Source organism: Chlorocebus sabaeus, chromosome 2 (genome assembly GCF_047675955.1).
Source record: "Chlorocebus sabaeus isolate Y175 chromosome 2, mChlSab1.0.hap1, whole genome shotgun sequence".
In the NCBI taxonomy this organism is placed as follows: domain Eukaryota; kingdom Metazoa; phylum Chordata; class Mammalia; order Primates; family Cercopithecidae; genus Chlorocebus; species Chlorocebus sabaeus.
In genome coordinates, this window is record NC_132905.1 from 64,187,957 (window position 1) to 64,212,498 (window position 24,542).

The 24,542-nt window shown below is 47.4% G+C and overlaps 1 long non-coding RNA gene across 1 annotated transcript in view; it reads left to right on the forward strand.

Moving 5' to 3' along the window:
* Positions 1 to 24,542, forward strand: part of LOC140709662 (uncharacterized) — a 75,452-nt gene that overhangs the window by 39,067 nt on the left and 11,843 nt on the right. The window contains exons 2-4 of the long non-coding RNA XR_012090351.1: positions 1,542 to 1,640; positions 6,083 to 6,314; positions 6,808 to 6,886. This is a non-coding gene — a long non-coding RNA (uncharacterized lncRNA). The remainder of the gene's footprint in view (positions 1 to 1,541; positions 1,641 to 6,082; positions 6,315 to 6,807; positions 6,887 to 24,542) is intronic.

Below are 24,542 nucleotides of genomic sequence, written 5' to 3' on the forward strand. Positions count from 1 at the left end.
TTAAAGGGACTCCCAGTGGCCAAATCTGGGACAACTTGAGTATCAAAATAATGACAGTAACAGATTATAACCCATTAAATAAAAATAGTACTGATATACACACACATACATGTATTGCATACACACATATATACATACACACGTGCAGAAAGAGAAACCTCTTTCTTACATTAGAATGCCCAGTAATAGATGTAGAAGGAAGGATGCAACTAGTATGGTAATAATTGATTCAAACAAGAAGCACTGCTAGATGCTAAAACTAAAGCCATTGTGTGAAAATTTGTTGAGGAGTAGGATATTTACATAGTCTTAAAGAGTCTTTCCACAAGATACGATAATTGCAAGAGGAAGGAGAGTGACTTTATAGTGAAACATGGCAGAGACTATCTTAGTCAAGTGATCAAAGACTGCATCACTGTTACTGGACAAACTGACTTGAGCCTCCTGATGGGATGCACAGGGAAGAATGAAAAATCACTTCTGTGATGTTCCTGCCAAAGATGCAAAACCGAAATCTAATCACAAGGAGCCGTCACATAAACCCAATTTGAGGAACCTTCTACAAAATAACTGGCCTGTAACCTGGGTAAATATCAAGGTAATGAAAGGCAAAGAAAAACTGAGGGACCGTCACAGATTAGAGGAGACTAAAGAGATAAGACAATGACATACAATGAGTAATTCTGGATGGATCTTTTTGTTTATTATAAAGGACATTATTATTGAGACAATGGACAATATTTGACTGGGCTCTGAAGATTGGATGGTAGTAATATATCAATGTCAATTTCCTGATTTTGATGATTTTATTGTGGTTATGTAGGAGAATATGCTTGCTTTTAGGAAATGTACACTAAAGTACTCCAGGATAACAGGGAATCAAACTGACAATTTACTCTCTAACAATTCAGAGAAAATCTCTGTCTATATAAATCTCTAAGAGAGAATGATAAAGCAAATATGTTTATATGTCAACATTTGGGGATTCTGGGTAAACAATATATGGGAATTCTTTGTACAATGTTTGCAACTCTTCTGTAGGTTTAACATTATTTTACAATAAAGGTATTTACATGAAATTGAAACCATATGATGTCAAGTAATGATAAGTGATATATGGAAAAATCAAGTGGGCAGGGGAACAGAAAATGAGGGGGTGGTGCTATTCCAGATGGTATGGTCTGAGCCTCTCTAGGGGAGGACCTTTGAGCAGAGACCTAGTGGGAGGGAGGGAGTAGCTCCGTGGATACTTGGGGAGAGCCTTCCAGGCTGAGGGACCCATCTGAGAAAAGACGCAGAGTGAAGCCAGCATTGCCTGTGTATTAGTGTCTATTGCTATGTAACAAATCATCACCAACAAACAGCCATTTAGCTTACAGTTCTGTAAGTCATAGTCTGGCACAGAGCAACTGGGTTCTTTGCTCAGGATATTACAAGGTAGAAACCAAGGTGTAGGCTGGGCTTAGTTCTTATATGAAGGCTTTGGAGAAAAAAATCCACTTCCAATTTCATTCTTTTCTTTTCTTTTTCTGCAATTGCAGAGAGGAAAGGAGGAAAATTTTCAATAGAAAAATCTTGGAGATCCTGTTGCTGTCACCCATCGGGCTGTTGGAAGCTGGGGTTAGTCCAGAAGTTTTCAGGTAATGCCAGAGTGTTGCCCTGGCCAGGAATTCTCAGTTGCCTCTGAACTTCTTCCAGCCCCACACAATGGCTAGGCTCTCCATGAAAGGAGACCAGTTGGCAACAAAGCCAATATTCCCAACACCCTGAGGGCACTGAAAGATTGGCTAAGTTCTCCCTGGCAAGCCTGTTCCCCGAGAAAATGGAAGACAGAGTCCTTAAAATGAAAGAGTTGGGGTCTGCACCTATACTCACCCTTTCAGGGAGTCTACCTCAGATCCCACGCAGGCCCCCACAAGGAGGCGGTGTCGTTCATCGGAGGTAATACCCGAGGTTTGCTGTCTCATGGCCACAGAAAACTAGGACTTGGACACACCAGAGTGAGGTTAAGAGCAGAAGTTTAATAGTCAAAAGAAAGAAAAGCTCTCTCTGTTGCAGAGAGATGGGTCTTGCAGAAAATGGGTTGCCCCCAAGTTCATTCTTGTTGTTGGCAATGTTCAATGCCTTGCGGTTGTGGGACTGACAGTAACAGATTATTTTCTTGTTGGCTGTTAGCTCCTAGAAGCTACCTGCATTCCTTGATGTGTGGCCCCTCCATCTTCAAGTGAGCAATGATGTGTTGAATCCTCCTCATGCTTCAGGTCTTTGACTTCCTATTCTGTGACCAACCAGGGAAAACTTACTGCTTTAAAAGGGCTCATAGGATTAGATCAGGTGCTGTGCTAGTTCACTTTTGCATTGCTATAAAGAAATACCTGAGGCTGGGTGATTTATAAAGAAAAGTGGTTTAATTGGCTCATGGCTCTTCAGGCTGTACGAGCATAGCTCCAGCATCTGCTTCTGGTGAGGCCTCAGGAAGCTTCCAATCATGTAGAAGGTAAAGGGAGAGCAAGTGGTGTCACATAGTGAGAGCCAGAGCAAGAGAGAGAAGGGGAAGGTGCCAGACTCTTTTATTTTTTATTTTTGTTTTTTGAGACAGAGTCTTGCTCTGTCGCCCAGGCTGGAGTGCAGTGGCACAATCTCGGCTCACTGCAACCTCCGCCTCTCAGGTTCAAGTGACTCCCGTGCCTCAGCCTCCTGAGTAGCTGGGACTACAGGTGCACGCCACCATGTCCAGCTAATATTTTTGCATTTTTGGTAGAGATGGAGTTTTGCCATGTTGCCCAGGCTGGTCTCGAACTCCTGAACTCAGGCAATCTGCCCACCTCGGCCTCCCAAAGTGCTGTGAATACAGGCATGAGCCATGGCGCCCGGCCCCAGACTTTTGAATGAGCAGATCTCCTATGAACTAACTGGGTGAGAACTCACTTATTAACAAGGGGATGGTGCTAAACCATTCATGAAGAATCTGCCCTGGTGATCCAATACCTCCCACCAGGCCCACCTCCAACACTGGGAATCACATTTCAACATGAGATTTGTAGGAGACACACATCCAAATCGCATCAGGCATACCCAGAGAATTTCTGTATCTTAAGGTCATTTATGCCAAATAACATAACCTGATCACAAGAGTAAACATCACCATATTCACAACTCAGGGTATTTTACAGGACATGTACACAGGATGGGGAGGACTGGGCTGAAATACTGGGGGCCATCTTATAATCTGCCTACCATAGTTGGGGGGTTGAGAAACAAGAAAGCCAGTGTGGCTGGAGCACAGTGAACAAGGGAGTATGGATTCACTTGTGCTAAAAAGCACCCCTGGAGTAGAACCCAGTAGATGATGTAAGTCAGTGGAATGTGTGTTGAAGAGTAGCCCTTGGAGAACGAGTGGGCCGCTGGGCATAAGTGATAAGTTCTGTTCTGTGCATTTGGCCCAGTAGGCACAATACCAAGAAGCCATGGGCTCATCAAGGGTCCATGGAAAAGTCTGAAATCTAAAAAAGCTGGCTGGAAAAATAATTTAAAACTTTCCAAATTTGAAAGACTTAATGAAGAGCCTACCAAACAGCATTGTGTCAACGGGTCATGAGCAACGCCCAAGTCTCCTAATAGTTACGTATGCGTTCTATTTGATGTGACTGCATTTTGTTTCCATTTTAACATTATTGTAGTTATTTTTTTCATAATATTATGTGCAATGTACAAATAAAAAGAAACAAAAGGAGATGCCCTGAAAAGCAAGTCTCTCTCCCACCTCTGACCCCCAGCCACACACCTTCTCCCTGCTGAGGCCAGTTTCCTGTGCTTAAAGGTATTTTGTGCACATGCTAATGAACATGTACATATACACTTGACTCCTCCCCTTTTCACAATGGTGGCTGTTCTGCCTGCAGTGTGTCTTGGAGATGTTTCCTATTGGCCCGTGTGGAGCTACCCATTCTTTTGTACAGCAGCAGAGCAGTCTGTTATTTGGATGAACTGTCATTTATTAACTAGACATGCCCACAACCCTGCCACCTCTTTTCCTAACACACAGGGCAGTCTTGGCCTCTCCCAGACTCCCTGGGAGGGTCACTACTTTCACACAGATGACACCCACCTCTGCCCATGGAATCTGGCTTGCTCAGTGGCTACCTGGCAGGATTGAGTGACACCACTCAGAAGTGCAAAGAAGGCAGTGAAGAAGAAAGAAGAATTTATTAGGTGCCCGAGGAAGGGCTCAGTCCTGCCAGTCTAAACATTGTTGTACATACCTCCTGATATGTTTTTCTAGAATGTCTCCAGGAATGGATTGCTGGGAATAAGTGCAAAATAATGCCCAATTGTTCTCCAGAGTGGTTGTACAACTGACTCTCTTATCACCAGTGTCAAGGAGTCCTTGTTCCACATAATTGATCACATTTGAATTTGTCCAGCTTTTTAAGTTTTGCCAATTGAGTAGACAGGAAATGAGCTTTTAATTTGGATTTCTCTAATTACTCAGAGGTTGAGCATCTTTTCAAGCTTCTCTATGTGTGTCCAAATCTTTAGCCCATTTTTCTTTTGGATTGTTCATCCTTGTCTTATTGATTTGTAGGGGCTCTTTATATATTTGGGTGCTAATCTTTGTCAGTCAGATTGTTGCCGACATCTTCTAGCTTGTGACTTGTCTTTCTACTTTTAAAAAATGGTGAATTTTGATGAATGGTATCAGTTGTAATGTAACTAATTTATTAATATTTGCCTTTATGGTTTCTCCTGTTTCTTGCTTCAGAAATCCTTTCCAACCCAAAGCCATCTCCGTGTTTCTATGATGCACTTGTATATATATTATTTATTTATTTATTTTTGAGATGGACTCTTGCTCTGTCGCCCAGGCTGAAGTAGAGTGGTGCGATCTCAGCTCACTGCAAGCTCCGCTTCCTGGGTTCACGCCATTCTCCCGCCTTAGCCTCCCGAGTAGCTGGAACTACAGGCACCCACCACCACACCTGGCTATTTTTTTTGTATTTTTTAGTAGAGACGAGGTTTCACCATGTTAGCCAGGATGGTCTCGATCTCCTGACCTTATGATCCGCCCACCTTGGCCTCCCAAAGTGCTGGGATTACAGGTGTGAGTCACCACACCAGGCACATGTATATATATATTTTTAAAGGGATCATATGTGCATCCTGTTTTATAGCTACTTTTCCACTTACCTAACATGAATGAATATTTTTCCATGTCTAAATATTCTACAACATCATTGGCAAATGGTTGCATAGTTTTCCATTGTATGGAATATATAGTGTTTATTTACTGACTCCCCTATGATGAACATTTAAGTTGCTTTCAGCTTTCATATGATCAATAATGCTGCCAAGAATATCCTGGAGCTGCTGTGGTCCACATTCATGATCATTTCTCTTAGATAAAGTCATAGAAATGAAATTGCCCATATAATTTAAGGCTTCTGATAATTTTACCAAATTTGTCAGAGGATCCACTTTTGATTCCTTTCCAAGAAGCAATATGCCATTGTGTTCAATTGCCCTTCCCAAGAGTCTGGAATCAGCAAAGTAGGGGTCCCGGAGATGATGTTTTGAACCGGAGCTGTCAGCAGGCATGTTCTGTTGCGTGAAGAAACAGTTACTGTAGCAGATATTTTTCCTGTCCTCTCCCTTCCTACCCTCTCCTGACTCCTGACAGGTAAGATGCCATTATTAGTGATGTTAAGAGAAAAGAGCCAAGAAATTAGGCCTGCTTTGGTAATGATTCTTGGGTAATTAATTGCATTTCCAATGGCCATAAGCTTCTGCCTCAACCAGCACCTCTATGTGTTGAAGGCAGGAAAAGGGGTCCCCTACAGCTGCTGCCTCCTGCGCTGGGCACATAACATTCTCATAAAATGTTTGTCCGGTCAATGAAGGATTTGGGTTTTTTTTAAAGAGACAGAGTCGGATTCTGTTGCCCAGGCTGCAGTGCAGTGTCATGATCACGCTTCTGGCAGTCTTGACCTCCTGGGCTCAAATGATCCTCCCACCTCAGCCTCCCAAGTAGCTCGGATCACAGGCACACACCACCATGCCTGGCTGATTTTTGTGTTTTTTTTAGAGATGGAGTTTTGCCATGTTGACAAGACTGGTCTCGAACTCCTGGGCTCAAGCAATCCACCTGCCTTGGCTTCCCAAAATGCTGAGATTACAGGCATGAGTGACCGTGCTCCCAGTCAGGAATCTTTTAAAAGTCTCCTGGATTGTCTTGGATGAGAAAAAAAAGAAAAAGAAGTCTTCCAGAGAATTCGAAAGCCTTTGAACATGATTCCCTTCCTTCGGAGGGGTGAGAGGTAGGTACCAAGCATTTAATTCTTAAGCATTTATTTTAGCAAATATCAACATGTATAGTAATTGATACTAATTTTCATGTATGGCAGCACAAAGTTTCCCATTAGCATGAATTGGCTTTTTGTTTTTTTAATGAGGCTATTTAAAGAAAAATATTGAGTAAGTTGGTGAAAGATAGCCTGCAGATGGGGGTGGGGAGGAGGTCGTGTGATTTTTGCCCAAACTTTGAGAAACACTGCTTCCGTGGAAACTGCTCATTGAGGAAGGCCTTAAGCCAGGGCTGGGTTGGGTCAGGAGAAAGCAGGGCCTTGGGATTCCAGGCTGAGGGCGCTGGGAGGCTCTGGAGGGTGCAGTGAGGCTGCCACAGTCAAAGGCCGGGCGGCTAGGGGGGGCCTTCGGAGCTCTTCACGATATTGAAATCATATTTAGGGATTACAAAGTGTGATCCTTCTCATGGTGTCATTTGACACTCACAGCAACTTTGTGGAGTTTCAGGCAATAAGGAGATTGCCCTGTCAGTTTACAGAAGGAAACAGAGGCAGAGAGAGATGCAGCAGTTTGCCCAGGGTCTCAGGTGAGTAAATGGCCTCAGTGGTGGGTGCGGGCAGCATGGCCAGAAGAAGTGGAATTTGGTCTGGAATTTGTGGAGATGTGTCAGGAGTTGCACCTCTGGGACCAGGGCACTCACAGCCCTCTCCTAATAACAGTAACAACCACCATTAGCATTTATGGAGTGCTCACTGTGGGCTGGCTCTGCGCTGAGCAACTCTGGCTGTCTCACTGCACACTTTACACTAACGCAATGGGAGGGGAGGTGTCATTATCCCCCAGAAAGTGTCAAGGGCAGGAGTTATTGATTCATGGTGCCTGCTCTTGTAGAAATTTGAATTCCAGTAAGGGAGAGGGGAGCCAGAAAATAACCACGGGAAGACATCAATGAATGAGATAATTTCACATAACGATAAATGCCAGGGAGAAGAAACCCACAGGGCAATGTGATATGGCCTCTGGAGGTAGGGAAGGAACTGCTCCAGATGAGGCCATCAGGGAAGGCTTCTCTGAGGAGGTGACATTAGAGCCGGAGCCAGTAATGTCTGGACTTGAACCTGGGCTTATGGCATGGGAGAGTCCTGCGTCGACTCCAAACCTCCCCTCCTCTGTCTCCTTATGGATCACAGAATGCTTTTGCCAGAGACTCGATCCCTTGTTAAGAATCATGGAGTTGGCTGGGCACGGTGGTTCATACCTGTAATCCCAGCACTTTGGGAGGCCGCAGCAGGTGGATCACTTGAGGTCAGGAGTTCAAAACCAGCCTGACCAACATGGTAAAACCCCGTCTCTACTAAAAATACAAAAAAATTAGCAGGGCATGGTGGTGTGAACCTGTAATCCCAGCTACTCAGGAGGCTGAGGCAGGAGAATTGCTTGAACCTGGGAGGTGGAGGTTGCAGTGAGCTGAGATCCCACCACTGCACTCCAGGCTGGGCGACAGAGCAAGACTCTGTCTCAAAAAAAAAAAAAAAAAAAAAAAAAAAAAAAAATCATGGTGTCATGGCTTAGGGAACGGAGTGTCCAGGAACTAGGGATGAAAAGATGGTAAGATATCCAAGCTGGAGAGACCTCACCTGTGATGCTGCCTTGCCCAACTCCAGGAGCTTCATGCACTCGCCTACAGTGGAGTTATGCAACATTAGGGGTCTCTCTAGATGATTCCCCTGGCCAAAGGGAAACCAAGTCCCAGAGACAAAATGGGTCTTGCCAAAGGCGGTAGCTTACAGCTGTGCAAGTTGTACTGCGCTCCAGGGAGCCCAGCTGGAGGCTAAGGGGATGCCTTGCATCCCACCAAGGGGCTGCACCAGGAAGAAAGGGTACCTGTGTCTAATTCACACAAAGGAATGCTATGGGCTAGAGGTGGCCCTGAGCCTCACGGAGGATGGGGCAGAGGTGAGATCCCCACATCGTCGTGCCATCCTTTTTCCCACCTCTCTTGCTTCCTGCTTTGTTCCTGCCAGCCCCTGGAGGGATTGAGGGATGCCCCCTCCTTAATTATGGCAAGGGGGGCCTTTGCAGCCCAGTTCAGGCCTTATGGGACAGTGAAAAAAAGCAGGCTGGCCAGGATTCCCTGGGGTTTTTTGTGGAGCTGATAGGCTGAGGAGTGGTTGGTTCTGGGGGTGGGGGTGGCCCAGAAGTGCCTTATCTCCTCTGGGCCAGTGTCAGCTCCTGTCCCCAGCCTGCAGCACAGGCTGGAGCTGCCAGAGGAGACTGGGGACCGCAGCAAATTTGCATTTATATTGGAGACTTCTGTTTCCAGGGCCTGGGGGGAGGAGGGGTGGCCAGCACCATCAGCTGAGCAGAGATGCAGGAGAGGAGGGGCCTGCAGCCCTGTCCTGCCAGGGGCACAGGAAGTAGCCGGTGGGCCGGGTCTGCCTGGCTGAGGGAACAGTGGCACAGAAGGTTCTCTGGGCACGCGGCCGGCCCCAACAGCCTGCCTGTCCACCCTCCCAGACACTCGCCAACATCAGCTGGGAGTTGGCTCTGCCTCCAGGCCTAGGAGAAAGGTCAGAGGCTGGTGCCAGCAAGGGACTAAGCAAGGCCAAAGCACTCTTGTGACAGGGTGCAACTGCATGTCACCCAGTCTCAACCCCACAAAATTGTAAATTGTTTCAGCCAAGAAAACGGAGGCTCAGAGGGGCTTAACCATTAGCTCAAGGTGATCCAGCTTATCATCCATGCCCCATGAGCCTCCTAGGAACACCCAGGATGCTCACACACCCTGGGGGATGCCATCTATACTTAGGGGGCAGAGAGGAGTCGACACCCCTTTTCCAGCTAAGTTCTGGAGGGTCAAGGAAAGTCATTGCAGGCTCGTGACACTGTTAGGGCTGGTTTTGTGACAGCTTAGGAATCATGTTTCTTTCTCTCTTTTCTTTTTCTTTTTTTCTTCTTCTTCTTTTTTTTTTTTTTTTAGAGACAAAGTTTCACTCAGCTGCCCAGGCTGAAGTGTAGTGCAATCATGGCTCACTACAGCCTCTACTTCCCAGGCTTAAAAGATCCTCCCACCTCAGCTTCTGGAGTAGCTGGGACCACAGGAGCATGCCACCATGCCTGGCTAATTTTTTTATTTTTTATTATTAGTAGAGACTGGGTCTCCCTATGTTGCCCAAGCTGATCTTGAACTCCGGCCTCAAGATATCGTCTCACCTTGGCCTCCCAAAGTGCTGGTGTGAGTCATGGCTCCTGGCCTCATGTTTCATTTTATGGTGGAATCCATAAAATGAGTTTTTTAGGGCCAGGTTCAGACCAGGTTTCCCCTTGTCTTTGGAGAATGTAGCTTCTCCCATCTGAGGTTCCATGTAGAGAAGGAATGAAAGGAAGGAAAGAAGACAAGAAGAAGGGAAGGAGGGGGGACAGGAGGAGGGAGGAATAGGGAGTGAAGTATAGGATAAATAAGTAGAAGAGTGGGGCTGGGAATGGTGGCTCACACCTGTAATCCCAGCACTTTGGGAGGTCGAGGTGGGCGGTTCACCTGAGGTCGGGAGTTCAAGACCAGCCTGACCAACATGGGAAAACCCTGTCTCTACTAAAAATACAAAATTAGCTAGGTGTGGTGGTGCATGCCAGTAATCCCAGCTACTCGGGAGGCTGTGCCAGGAGAATTGCTTGAACCCGGGAGGCGGAGGTTGCTCTCCAGCCTGGGCAACAAGAGTGAAACTCTGTCTCAATCAATCAATCAGTCAATCAATAAAAGAGGGGATAGAATGAAGGAGTGGAATGAGGGGAGGAAGGGAGAGGGAGTAGATGAGAAGAGAAGATAGACTCATCCTGCAGTCCCCACCAGGTGTGCTTGTTGCTGTTGGAATTGCCCCCTCTGTGCCCTTTCCCTGGCTGTTGTATGGAATGGTGATCCTCTCCCCATCCTCCTCACCCTACAGCTGAGATTTCCCTCCTGACCTCCAGTAGCAGGTGAGCCCTGCTCCAGGTGGGGGACCAGTGACAAGCTGGTTGGGGCTCCAGGAAGCAGAAGTTGGGGCCTTGTTGTGATCCCTGGGCTTTATTTCCATTCCTTAGTGCTTGGCTGCCTCTGGAGGGGGCTGTGCCTTGCTCTTTGGGTTCTCTCCACACACTCCCTCCCCCACTCTTCCAGACGGAGGTCTTGGCCCCATTCCCCCAGCCTGTGGCTGTAGGCTTGCAGCTGACAAACCTCCTGGTTCTGGCTCTCCGTCCAGCAGAACAAGCCCTCCCTGTCTGTCACCAAACAGTCAGGACGGTCTGTTCCACCTGGCGGGCTGGACTATTGCCCAGCTTAGTCTTGGGAAGTGAGGACCAGGGCTGAGAACCCACTGTCTGAGTTCAAATCTTTTCTGTGCCTCCCTGGCTGTGTGGCCTTGGGCAAGACCCATTACTTCTCTGAGCTTCTAGCTTCTCATCCGTCAATGGGCATAATGTTAGGATCTGCCTCTTGGATTACTGTATGAATGATAGAAGATCATTCATGGAAAGTGCTTGGCTTGATGCTTGGCACCAAGACATTTCAGCTTATATTATCCTAGCTGTATCCTTCAGTGTCTCTCTGGCCTAGATGGGACGTCAGATTCCAGGGACCTGTTCCCCATGCTTCCTCCATTAACCCCTTTATGACTAGTGTCGCCTGATACAACTATTTCAACACACATAGGATTGAACCCTGGTACTATTATACCGTTACTAATTCTCCTAGATGTCGTATAAGTGCTTATGGGATCAGGCACTGTTCAAGCCATTTTAAAACATGACTCCAAATTCCTTTAAAGTCTTCTAATCAAGAAGTGGGGCTATATCCCCTCTATTGATTGCTCCCAGGAATAAAATATGGTTAGAAATGACCATGCCAGCTGGGTGTGGTGGCTCATGCCTGCAATCCCAGCACTTTGGGAGGCTGAGGTGGGCGGATCACCTGAGGTCAGGAGTTTGAGATCAGCCTGGCCAACCAACATGGTGAAACCCCATCTCTACTAAAAATACAAAAAAATTAGCCAGATGTGGTCATGGGCGCCTGTAATCCCAGCTACTCGGGAGGCTGAGGCGAGAGAATCACTTAAACCCGGGAGGCAGAGGTTGCAGTCAGCCTAGATCACGCCACTGCACTCTAGCCTGGGCAACAGAGTAAGACTCCTTCTCAAAAAAAAAAATAAATAATAAATAATAATAAAATGACTGTGACACTTCTGCTTGAGTCTCAGGGAACACTCATTCTTGGAACTCTTGGAACCCAGCCTCCATGCTGGGAGGAAGCCCAGGACCCACAGAGAGGCCATGTGTGGATGTTCTGGCCTGCAGTCTCCACTGCGCCACTCCTAACTGCCACACGTTAGGGGAAGATACTTCTAGATGATTCTAGTCCCCTGCCTTTAACTCTTTTCAGCTAAGGCCCCAGATACTGTAGAACAGAAGAAAGCCACCCCAATGTGCTCTGTCTGAATCTGTGAGAGTAAGAAAATGGTTAACAGTACTACATGTTGGGGTTGTTATGCCGCAGTAAATCACCAGAATCCCTGTACTGACTCACTTAAGCTTCACAACTTAGGAAGTAGCTGTTATTATCATCTCCATTTCATAGATGAGGCAATTAAGACCCAAAATGCTTTAGCAAGTTGCCTGAGTTCACAGACCTTCTAAGAGGAAGAGCTAGGATTTGTGCCCATGAGTTTGAGCATTGAAGAGTCAAGCAGGGCCCATGTCCTACAGGGCCTGGTATGCCACATAGGTGACTGGATGTCATCTCAAGGGCCTTGGACGGCTGTGGGAAGACAGTGATGTGTGGAATTTATGAGATTGGGAGAGGGCACTAAGAAGCTTGCTTGGGTGCAATGTGGAGGGTGGGTGAGAAGGGGCTGGAAGTGGCCCACCAGGATGGACAGCGCCACCCTGCCGTTGTCCACCATCCTCTCCCTGTCCTGCTCCTCAAAGTTGTGAGGGCAGCAGCAGGAGGCCTGGTCTCAGGTCCTAATGAGCTCTGCACCTATCAGAGCTTGGCCCAGGCAGAGATCCCAGCCAATTCCTTTGGGCTGACCTAGGCTGTGCCCTTGGATGGACAGAGCTGGGCAGTCAGGGCTGGAGCCTGACAGTGTGAACAGGAAGTTGAAGGCTCACGAGCACCCTCTGTTCTCTACCCAAGTTGGGCCATACAACTCCAAGATCATCTGTGCCAACTGGATCTACTGGGTTTGGAGTTGGCTGAGAGTGGCAGGGAGCCTACAAGAAGAGTGACCTATTTTAAAGAGGATAGACGCTGATTTCTCTTTCTTATTACCAACCTGGAAGCAGGCAGTCCCAGGCTGGTAAAATGGCTCTTTGATCCTCAGGGACCCAGTCTCCTTCTATCTTGCTGTTCCACCCTCGACACTTTATAGTCCAAGGTGGCTGCTCATTCTCCAGCCATCATGTCCACATTCCAGCCAGAGGGAAAGAGGAAGAGGCAAAGAATACTCTGGTCTCTTTAAAGACCCCTCGCCCCCACAGCTCAGAAGTTGTACTTGGTACTCGGTTTACCTCTTCGTGGTGGGAATGCAGACACATGGCTACCCCTAACTGCAAGAGAGGCTGGGAAGTGTGGTCTCTATTCTGCCGTCCATGCACCCAGCTACATCGGTGGGGTTCTCGTACTGCAGGACAAAGTAAATCACTTGGAATGCCAGCCACACCTGGCACCTGGAAGCCAGAGTGAGTGTTTTGAAACTTGAATCATTTTACTTCCTTGCTTAAAATGATCCTGTAGCACTCACTGCTCCCATGATAAAGGCTAAATCCTCATCTGAGCCCCAGGGCTGCTTGATCTCACTGTGGCTCACCTCTCCAGCCTCATGCCCTGGTTCCCCCAGCCCCATCCTCCCCAACTCACCCCAACATTGAAATCAAACCATGCACACTCCATCCTCACCTTGTGTTTTCTTTTTTTTTTTTTTTTTTGAGGCGGAGTCTCGCTCTGTCGCCCAGGCTGGAGTGCAGTGGCCGGATCTCAGCTCACTGCAAGCTCCGCCTCCCGGGTTCACGCCATTCTCCTGCCTCAAGACTCCCGAGTGGCTGGGACTACAGGCGCCCGCCACCACGCCCGGCTAGATTTTTGTATTTTTTAGTAGAGACAGGGTTTCACCGGGTTAGCCAGGATGGTCTTGATCTCCTGACCTCGTGATCCGCCCGTCTCGGCCTCCCAAAGTGCTGGGATTACAGGCTTGAGCCACCGCGCCCGGCCTCACCTTGTGTTTTCCTTTACCGTCTGATTATTTGGGTTTTCTTCATGCCACAGCTCCACCCAATATGTGCTCTCCTTCCTTAGCTGTGAAAGGAGCTCCCCATAGTACCCACCGGGCACACAGTAGGGTCACTTGCTTGGGTACAATGTGGCAGGTGGGTGAGAAGGGGATGGAAATGGTCCACAAATAATGATTTGGGAGAACACAAATAATTAGACATAAAGAGCCACAGAAGCACTTAATGACTCTAGGGACTCTGGTTATAAAGCCCCTGCAATGTGCCAGGTTGGTACTATGGGGAGCTCCTTTTATAGATAAGGAAACAGTGCATGCTGGGTGGAGCTGTGGCGTGAGGCCCTGCTGCACAGCTTTACTGATGAGAAAAGACACTTATGGGCAGAGCACTTTACACTGAGCAACTCTGTGCCTGCCTTTGTCTCAGGCAGTCCTTGTAGCCATTGTGCCTTTTTTTTTTTTTTTTGAGATGGAGTTTTGCTCTTATTGCCCAGGCTGGAGTGCAATGGTGCAATCTTGGCTCATCACAACCTCCGCCTCCCGGGTTCAAGTGATTCTCCTGCCTCAGCCTCCCGAGTAGCTGGGATTACAGGCATGCACCATGATACCTGGCTAATTTTGTGTTTTTAGTCGAGACGGGGTTTCTCCATGTGGGTCAGGCTGGTCTTGAACTCCTGACCTCAGGTGATCACCCACTTCAGCCTCCCAAAGTGCTGGGATTACAGGCATGAGCCACTGCACCTGGCCCACTGTGCCCCTTCTGCACATGAGGAAATGGGAGAGGGACTGTGATTCCGTAAGGTCATATAGCCAGGTGGTAGCCATGCCCTGACTGGAACCCAGCTCTGCCTGCCTCTTGCCTGCTGGCAGTTGCATCACCTGCCTTCCCTGGGGAGTGAATGAGGACAAGCCACACTTGACCTTCTATGGTCCTGTAGCAGGGATTTTAAAGTCCAGCTTTTAGAGAGGAAACTGAAAGCCCAGAGGGGAAGGAACTTGCCCTTGGTCCTATACTCCATTAAGCACACTGCTGGGAAGGGACTCAGGTCTCCTGACTTTCAGTCCAGAGCTCTTGCACACTTTGCTCCTTCATGCAACAAATATTTATTGAGCACCTACTGTGTACCAACCTTGAGAACACAGCAGTAAACACAACAGACACAAAACCCTGGCCCTGTGGAGTGGACATTCCAGTGCTGGGTGGAGGAGTGGGAGACCAATAAGGACCAAATAAGTCAGCTGCAGCACTGTCTTTCCTCTTATTTATTTCCTGAAACAAATATTTATGGAGAACTTTGTTGCTGTAAGACAGACATGGTCCTGACTCTCCTACAGTGAGAATATAGTGTTGGAAACAGGCACTCAATGAAAGACACATAAATAAGCAAAGTTCAGATTGGGATCATAGCTGAGAAGAAAACAAGGTTGAAGTTCTAGGGAGTAATGGGAATGCGGTCTTGGTAGTTAACTTTAGATAGGGTGGCCAGGAAAAGCCTCTCCAGGAAGTGACTCTTGAGCTGAGACCCAAAGCATGCAACGGGGCCCAACGGTGTTCCAGGTGGAGGGAACAGCAAGTGCCAGAGTGCAGAGGTAGGACAGAGCTTGGTGGGAGAAAGGAACCGAGATAAGACCAAGGTGGCTGGAGCAGGATAAGAAGGGGAGGTTGGCAAGAGGGAGGGGGCTGGAGAAAATCCAGAGTGTGGATAGACACTGAATAGAGAGAAGGGATGACTAGCCCCTTACAATTCACCCCTGGGTGGGGGTTGGGTAGTCATCTTTGCTCTGATAATTTCCCAGCTAAACCCCCTAGGAGTGGGGGCCAAACACCTGCTGGCCTGGCACTGCCTGTCTCTGCAGAGATAAAGTTCCCTGCTCCCCGTTCACCAGGACCCCACTCTGTGGTGCCTCCACCTGCACAGTCAGGCAGGGCATTGTGTGTTCTGGCCGGCACACCTGGCATTCACCAGCCTGCTGGCTGCCTGATTTAGGGGCTCATCCTGCCCGGCTCAGGGACCTGTTCCCTGGAGTCTACCAGCTGGGACTAGGCTGGCTGAGGAGGACACTGGCGCTGGTGATGGCCACAAAGAAGGCACCCTTTACCCTTGCACGCCCATTGGACCATTTTGGAAAACCCAGGCCTCCCTTCTCCAGCCATCCTTCCCTGGGTGGGCTTGGGCAGAAAGGTTCAAGGGGTAGTTCCACTGCTATGCTTAGAAATTTTCTCTCCCTCTCTGGGCCTCAGTTTCCTCATCTGTGCAATGGAAGGGTTGACCTGGATAAACTCATGGTGTGGACTCTAGAGCCAGACTGCCTGGGTTTGAACCTTTACCACATAGTGGCCCTTTGAATTTAGCTAAGTTACTCAACCTTTCGTTCTCAGTTTACCTATCTGTAAAATGGAGGTACAATAATAACACCTATTTCAAGGGCTGTGGGAGGATTAAGTGAATTATATATGTCTGGTGTTTAGAACTGTGCCTGCCCTGTGGTACGTGCTATATATTTTAACTCTGATCATTATTCTTAACATCTTTAGAGAATGTTGCCCTGGAAAGACTCAGTGGAGAAATCTGAGTTCATTTGTTTGCAAACTTTTTGGTCTTTGTTTTTAACAGAGAAGCTCTGCATTGGTCAGGAGAAATTTTACTCAGAGCCCCAGCTATTAGCAGGGGATTGAAGCGGGGGGCGCCTGTCCCACCTGCTCCCCTGTCTCTGTGTCTGCAGCCTCTGAGAGGCCTACTGGAGCATAATTTGAAAATCCCTGCTCAGTTTGTCTCCTTCAGCTCACAGTCAGGGAAACTGAGACTCAGAGAGGAGCAGGGATCTGCCCAGAGTGAGTGGCCCAGCCTAGCCTAGAACCCAGATCTCCTATTTTTCTCAATACAAGACAAGGGGCAGGGGCTGAGAGAGAAGCCAAGACCAGAAGCCTCTTAGGGGACTGGGTGCATTGTGGCATCAAGTCATTAGCATGCAAATGATATGCAAATGAATGCAAAACAGCATGTTTTATGCTAATTTGCAGAGTCGAGAGCTACGACATTTTTGGTAATAGGGCAGCAGTCCTGGTCCCTGGGCATTGCCGAACACGCGTCCTTTTTTTCTTTTCTTCTTTCATTATTATGATCAGGCCCATAAATCTTGGTTTGGCTGTGACTCCCCCTCTTCTTGCTTGAAAGCCTGGCTCCTATCATCCTCAAGGGTTCCCTTGCCAGTCCTCTTGTCCAGCCTGGGCCCAAGGACAGACCTGAGCAGTGGGTCAGAGAACCAGTACTCAGAAGCCACCAATCAGACCCAGAGGGTGAGCCCAGCTCTGGCCTGGAAGCCACTTCTGAAGGAGGGGACCATGGCACTTCCTCTGAGCTCCCACACCCACTGTGGCTTCTGTGCCATTGTCTGTTTGGGGCTGGCCTGCTCCTTTTCTTGTCAGGACGCCCAGTACCTGGAACACAGGTTCAGGATGTGTTTGGTGTTTGAAGACTGAATCCATAATATGGAGAGCTGGTGGTATACCCTAGTGATGAGCCTGCAGTCTGTGAAAACACGCAGCTTGAGTTCAAATCCTGACACCACTACTTTCTGAGAAAATGATAGTATGTGCTCACAGCTAACCTTGTTTTTGTTTTGTTTTGAGACAAGATCTCGTTCTGTGGCTCAGGCTGGAGTGCAGTGGCATGACCACAGCTCACTGCAGCCTCGACCTTCTGGGCTCAATCCATCCTCCCACCTCAGCTTCCTGAGTAGCTGAGACTACAGGTCCACACCGCCACCATGCCTAGCTAAATTTTTTTTTTTTTTTCTAGAGATGTGGTCTTGCCATGTTGCCTAGGCTGGTCTTGAACTCCTGGGCTCAAGCCATCCTTCCACCTAGGCCTACCAAAGTGCAGGGATTACAGGTATGAGCCACCACACCAGGCCCATAGCTAACATTAATGGAGCACCTACCATGTTCCAGGGTTCTGCTTTGTAATTGTTATTAATGCTGTCACTGATAAGAGTATCCTAGAAGGTGAGTTTTGTTATCATTGCTCTCATTTTACAGAGAGGTTAAATGATTTGACTGAGGTCACACTGCCCAGGGGAATGGTAAAGGGGCATTTATATTTACTGAGGATGAGTGCTTCATCAGGAAGGGGCCTTTAAGCCACTCAGCAAAGCTTCTGTTACAGGTACCAGGGCCTCCACCTGTGCTATCAAGCCACTCTTTAGACAATGTTAAACTTTACCTGAGCCCTGTGCTCCTGAAAAACAGCAATGGTCCAGAAATCCCAACTTTTTGTTTTCTGAAGTCTCCCTACCTTTTCTGTTCAGGGAAATGGCTTAGGAAAACAAGCCACCCTTCCCCATAAGACTCAGATAAGACGTAGTCCCCTCTTTCTAGTGTCTCCTTTAAGACTGAAGGATGACTTGCTTGCTGGCCTGTGATCTTTCCCCCTTTTGCTGGAACCTGCTGACAAGGCCAAGGCCAAGGCCCCTCCCACTTCCCATTCTTTGTCTCATGGTTGATTAGCTGAGATGAGAACTGTGTATCCTCTCTGAAACTAGCTAGACACAGAGATGAACATTTCCTCTTCAGTGGACTAATGGAGACATCCCCTGTTTGTAAGACAATCCCCACTATACATCCCTCCTCCTGTAACCTGTCTCCTCACCCCTATAAAAGTCAAAGGCAAATCCATCCTGCCCAGACACTCTGATCTTGGGATCTGGGGTGCTCTCCTTATTGCAATAGCATGAATAATACCATTCCCCCAATTCTTCCGTGTATTTTGTCTTTGACCCTTTCCACTGTGCTGTTTTCCACCTAAGGCTCTGAGCTGGGTAAGAGCCCTGTGACCTTGGAGTACTTCTCAAGCATCTCCATACCTCGGGTTTAAAACGGATGCCCACAGGCGTTATGTCCTCAGGTTGTGAGATAAAAGGAGACGACGCCAGGGAAACGCTTGGTCGCTTGGCACTGTGCCCAGCAGCGTGAGCGCCCCAGAAATGTCAACCATTGTGAGTCCAGGAGAGGAGAGTGGCGCTCAGAGAGGGGACGGGACCTGCCCGGAGACTCACAGCGGGAGGAAGTGGGAATAGGGCACACGTCTGGTGACCTCCGCCCCCAGCTTTGGGAGTGCCCTATGACCCCCTCATCCCACCTTTGGATCACGAGCTGGGGTCGGTGGGACGGTGGCGGGGGGCATACTCCTCGATCCTGCACTCCCCGCCGCCCGCCTTTGATTGTGGTGAGCAGCGAGTCGCGGAGCAAATTAACTTTTTGCACACTTCATTATGCGCCGCCCCGCGTCCCCCGGGGCCGCGGCCCCCGCCCCCGCGGCCCCCGCCCCCGCCCCGCGCCGACAACTTGATTGGGCAATTAATCTTCACGCCCCCCACACCCCCTCCCGGCCCCGGGCCTTTGTGCGCCAGAGCGTGGGCCGTGGGCGCCCGCCGGGCCGCCCGGTCTGCTAGCGCAGATAAGGCGCCCCTAGCCGCGCGGCCCCGCCTTTGTCAGGGCGCCGGGAGGCCCGGCCGCCGCGCTGCCGTCTCGCACCCCATCCGCGCGCCCCCGCCCCTTGGCTCGGTCCATCTGTTTGAGCTTCACAATCCTCCAGCGGCCGGGGGCTGGGGGAGGGGTCTCGCTCTTGGGCAGGGAGCCAGCACCCCCCTCCCCCCGGCCTCCCCACGTGTGACAAGTGACCCCCCCACCCAGCCCCCAGACGCGCGCGCGCGCACACTCACGCGCGGGGCCGCCCAGTTAAGCAGTGCGGTATTAATTAAGAAGGTTGGGGGAAGCACAGCAGCAGTTTGAAGAATTGTTAGGCGGAGGGTTCCCAGCGGTGTCCAGAAAAGAGGGGGGACCCTGCCACCCATCTCGTACCCCAGGTGCTTAACGCCTGGTTATTGGCTTGGGAGGCTACAGGCTCCAATGGCTGGGGGGTGGGGGTTGGGGAGGTGGGAGGTGGGAGGGAGAGGCCTGGGAATTTGCCTGACAGTATCTCTTTGTGCATTTTTCGGGATTTTGCCAGCAGTTGACCCAGCCTCAAAAAGGTAGCCTGTGATTCAGGTAATATTGAAAACCAGAGGCCTTTAGGGAGGGTAAATCTGGGCCTATTTTAGAGGCCAATAGCGTGGTGGTTCAGAAAGGGCTTCCAAAAGTGCTCCCTACTTACCGTTGAGGATGTGCGTCAGGTAACCACCCTGAGCCCCAGGGCGGTGGAGGTGATGGGCTGAGGCGGGCGCAGTGCTCACAAGTGCTGGTTCTTGCTGTTTTCTGTGATTTTCCTTTGAGGGGCACCGGGAAAACCAAAAACGAATGGTGCTGGAAAGAGGCCCTTGAGTTTCATCTCACAGCTGGCAGTAGGGTGAAAGTGGTGCTTGGCAAAAAACCTGTGGTCTGTGCTGAGCTTGGGGCTGGGTGTGTGTGTGTGTGTGTGTGTGTGTGTGTGTGTATGTCTATGGTCTTTAAGAAGTGTCTTCATCAGCATGTGACTTGTGTGAGTTTTTGGGTGGAGAAGGCACAGCCTTCACTAGTTTCTACAAGAAGGGTGTGATCCAGTGTGCGAAAAATCCCCGTGTGCAGGGCTGGGAAATCAGCTTCATCTCTTCGGTCCAAGAATAGCATGGATGGCATGCTTATTGTGTGTGGAGTCCACAGCAGCATCCCTAGGTGCTAGGGACAACCGTGAGCAGAGCAGAGTTGTTGGCTCCCTTCACAGACTTGCAGTCTCCTTCGGAAGATGAATGAGAAATAAAATAAACATGTAAGACATGAGGTAGGTCACTAGGTGATATGAGCTTTAGATAAAAACAAAGCAAGGCACCTGATTAGGAGGGTGGACCCTATTTGCCAGACCCCTACCCTCCTCCCTATTACAGTGTATCACTGCCTGGGCAGGAGAGGGCCACACTCCTGGGTCTAGGGCCCTAGGGCCCTAAGTAGCCTCATTTCCCACCCACTAGGACCCAGCCTCCAGCCAGTTCTGTTGCATGGGGCAGGGTCCCTGGGATGATGGGCAGGCCTCAGACTGCTGCAACGTCTGCCCCTAGCCCTGAGGTGGTGGTGGTAGTGGTTCCCTCTGATAATGACATACTCCAGTCTTGCATGACCACAATGCCTCATGAGCCCACAGTCCAGAAGGGGCCCGGTGAGCAGGAGCTGAATTAAAATAGATAAATACAGCCTCCCTTCCCCCATTCCTGCTCCTCTCCCCTTACTCCCCTCATTCCTGCCACTCCTGAAGCCATGGGTGAATAGTTTCTCAGTCTCTGCCTTGCTGAGTTGGGTTAGTTGGGTTAGCTGGATGGACATCTCCTTATGGATACTAGAGTTAGGAGACACCCAGAACTAGCAGGTGGGATTTTAGAAAGTGCTGTTTGGCTCTGACCAACCACTACTCCCACCCCATGCATAGCAGGGTTAGTTTCCTCATCAACTCTGGTTTCTGATTCTTATGTTCTGCCCCTAAACATCCCATATTCTAACATTGTAGTCTTCTGACTTTTTAGAATTTTCACATCCTATGCTTCTTACACGAATATTGTGGAGTTCTGATTTCTGCCCTTATGTTCTAGATTCTGAGTCTTCAGTATTAATTTTGTTGGGGTCTACCCATTCAAATAACAATAGAGAAAGACTATATGCATAATACTAGTCATTACAGTAGCAATTAACATCGTTTTGACCTTGGTTTTATTTAACAGTGTTTTTTATTTGAGAATTTTCTAAGTGCCAGACACCACTCTAGACAGCATACAAATAAATAGCTAAAAATAAATAAATAAATGTTATTTTAGAAAGTGAATTAAAATTGATAGTCAAGGCAGGACTCACTAAGAAAGTGACAGTATTTTCTTTCTACTTCTTTTAGTTATTGAGATTTGAAATCTCAGTTGATGAGGTGGATTTATTTCTCCTTGCAGGTCATTCAGTTTTTCCTTCATGTATTTTGAATCTCTGCTATTGGAGGCATAAATATTTAGAATTGTTATATGCTCATGATTAACTGACCTTTTTTTTTTTTTTTGGGGATGGAGAGTCTCGCTCTGTTGCCCAGGCTGGAGTGCAGTGGCAGAATCTCAACTCACTGCAACCTCTGCCTCCTGGGCTTAAGTGATTCTCCTGCCTCAGCCTCCTGAGTAGCTGGGATTATAGGTGCTCACCATCATGCCCAGCTAATTTTTGTATTTTTAGTAGAGATGGAGTTTCACCATGTTCGTCAGATTGGTCTCGAACTCCTGACCTCATGATCCACCTGCCTTGGCTTCCCAAAGTGCTGGGATTACAGGCGTTAGCCACCGCACCCAGCCTTAACCTTTTTAATCATTATAAAATGACTTTATCTTGTCTGGTAATATTCTTTGCTCTGAAACAAACATTGTCTGATATTAAACTTAGCTACTCTTCCAGGGTTATTTTGATTACTGTTAGTTTACATCTTTGTACTTTTAACTTGTGTGTTTATACTTAAGGTGTGCTGTTTTGAAGGTTGGGTCTTATTTTTTTTAAAAAAAACCCAATATTTGGGTCTTACTTTAAAAAAAAAAATCCAATCTGACAATCTCTGCTTTTTAATTGAGGGTATTTAGACCATTTACATTTAATGTGATCATTGACGTGGTTAGATTTAAGTCTATCACCTTGCTGCTTGTTTCATTTTTGTCCCATCTGTTCTTTGCTTGCTTTTTCTTCTTTTTCTGTCTTCTTTTGTATTAGCTGAGTCTTTTTTTATTATTTCATTTTAACTCCTCCTTTTTAAATTATATCGTTTTACCTCCTTTGTTGGTTTATTAACTGTAATTTTTTGTTTGTTATCTTAGTAGTTACATTAGACCTTACAAGGCTGGGTGCAGTGGCTCACACCTGTAATCCCAGAACTTTGGGAGGCTGAGGTGGGTGGATCACCTGAGGTCAGGAGTTTGAGACCAGCCTGGCCAACATAGTGAACCCCTGTCTCTACTAAAAATACAAAAATTAGCCAGGTATGGTGGTGTACGCTTATAGTCCCAGCTACTCAGGAGACTAAGGCAGGAGAATTGCTTGAACCTGGGAGGTGGAAGTTGCAGTGAGCTGAGATAGAACCACTACACTCCAGCCTGGGTGACAGAACAAGACTCCATTTCAAAAAAAAAAAAAAAAATCATGTATAGTATACTTTCATTTCCTTCCTGGCCTTTTTGCTGTTGTTGTCATACATACATATATGTGACAGACTCCACAAAATGTTAGTATTTTTGTTAAAATGCTAAGTTATCTTTTTTTTTTGTTTTGTTTTTTTGTTTTTGTTTTTGTTTTTTTTGTTTGTTTGTTTGTTTTGAGACGGAGTCTCGCCCTGTGGCCTAGGCTGGAGCGCAGTGGCCGGATCTCAGCTCACTGCAAGCTCCGCCTCCCGGGTTTACGCCATTCTCCTGCCTCAGCCTCCTGAGTAGCTGGGACTACAGGCGCCCACCACCTCGCCCAGCTAGTTTTTTGTATTTTTTAGTAGAGACGGGGTTTCACCATGTTAGCCAGGATGGTCTCGATCTCCTGACCTCGTGATCCGCCCGTTTCGGCCTCCCAAAGTGCTGGGATTACAGGCTTGAGCCACCGCGCCCGGCCCAAATAATCAGAAAAAAATTTATGTATTTAACTCATGTAGTTAACATTTCTGGTGACCTCCATTCCCTTATGTAGATCCAGATTTCCATCTAGTATCATTTTCCTTCTGCCTCAAGGATTTCCTTTATCACTTCTTGTAGTGCAGATCTGTTGGTGACAAATTCATTCAGCTTTTGTATGTCTGAAAACATCTTTATTTCATCTTCATTTTAAAAAGATATTTTAACTGGGTATAGAATTCTAGATTGGCAGGTTTTTTCTTTTATTAGCTTAAAAGATGTTGCTTCACTATTTTCTCCCTTAAATTGTGTCCAACAAGAACTCTGCCAGTATCCTTATCTTTGTTTCTCTATACTTTACAAGCCTTTTCTTTCTCTGACTGTTTTTAATATTTATCTGTTTGTCATTGGTTTTGAGCAATTTGCTCATGATGGATAATTTCCTTCCTGTTTCTTGTGCTTGAGGTTCATTAAGCTTCTTGGATCTGTGAGTTTATAGTTTATATCAGATATGAAATATTCTTAGCCATTAATTTTCTATTTCCTCTCCTAATATATGTGTCAAAGACACATATATTAGGCTTCTTGCAGTTGTTCCGTAGCTCCTAATACTCTTGCTTTTTTGGATTTTCTTTTTCTCTGAGTCCTCGATTTTGGGTCGTTTCTATTTGCTACGTCTTAAAATTCTCTAATCTTTTCTTCTGTCACATCGCATATTTTTCATTTCAGACATTGTAGTTATCATTTCTAGAAGTTCGGTTTGGGTCATTTTATATCTTCCAAGTCTCTCCTTAACTTTTGAACATGCAGACACATGAAATACGGTTTGAATACTTATTTTAATGTTCTAATCTGCTACTTTTGTATCAGTTCTGGGTCAGTTTCGATTGATTGATTATTATTCTCACATGAGCCATGTTTTCTTGCTTATTTGCATGCAGGATAAACTTTGGATGCCAGACGTTGTGGATATTACCCTTGTTGGGTGCTGTACACCTTTATATTTCTACAAATCTCCCTCAGTTTTGCTCTAAGATGCAATTAAGTTACTTGGAAACAGTTTTATCTTTTCTAGTCTTGCTTTTATAATTTGTTTGGTGGGTCCAGAGCAGTGCTCTCTGTTGAGGGCTAATTATGTACCACTATTGAGAAAAGACCTTCCTGAGCACTCTACCCAGTACCCCAGAAATTATGAGGATTTTTCCGTTTATTAATATTTCTGGTTTTGTGTAGTGCTGAGCACTGTTCTCTGATCTTATCAGATGATTTTCCCCCCTACTTCAGTGTAGTTTTATCATACAAAAGCACCAACCAGTACTCAGTCTAATACTCAAGGGGGACTTTCTTCATATCTCTGGAATAGTCTCTCTGTGCAACTCTCTCCTCTCAATACTCTGTCTTGCAAACTCT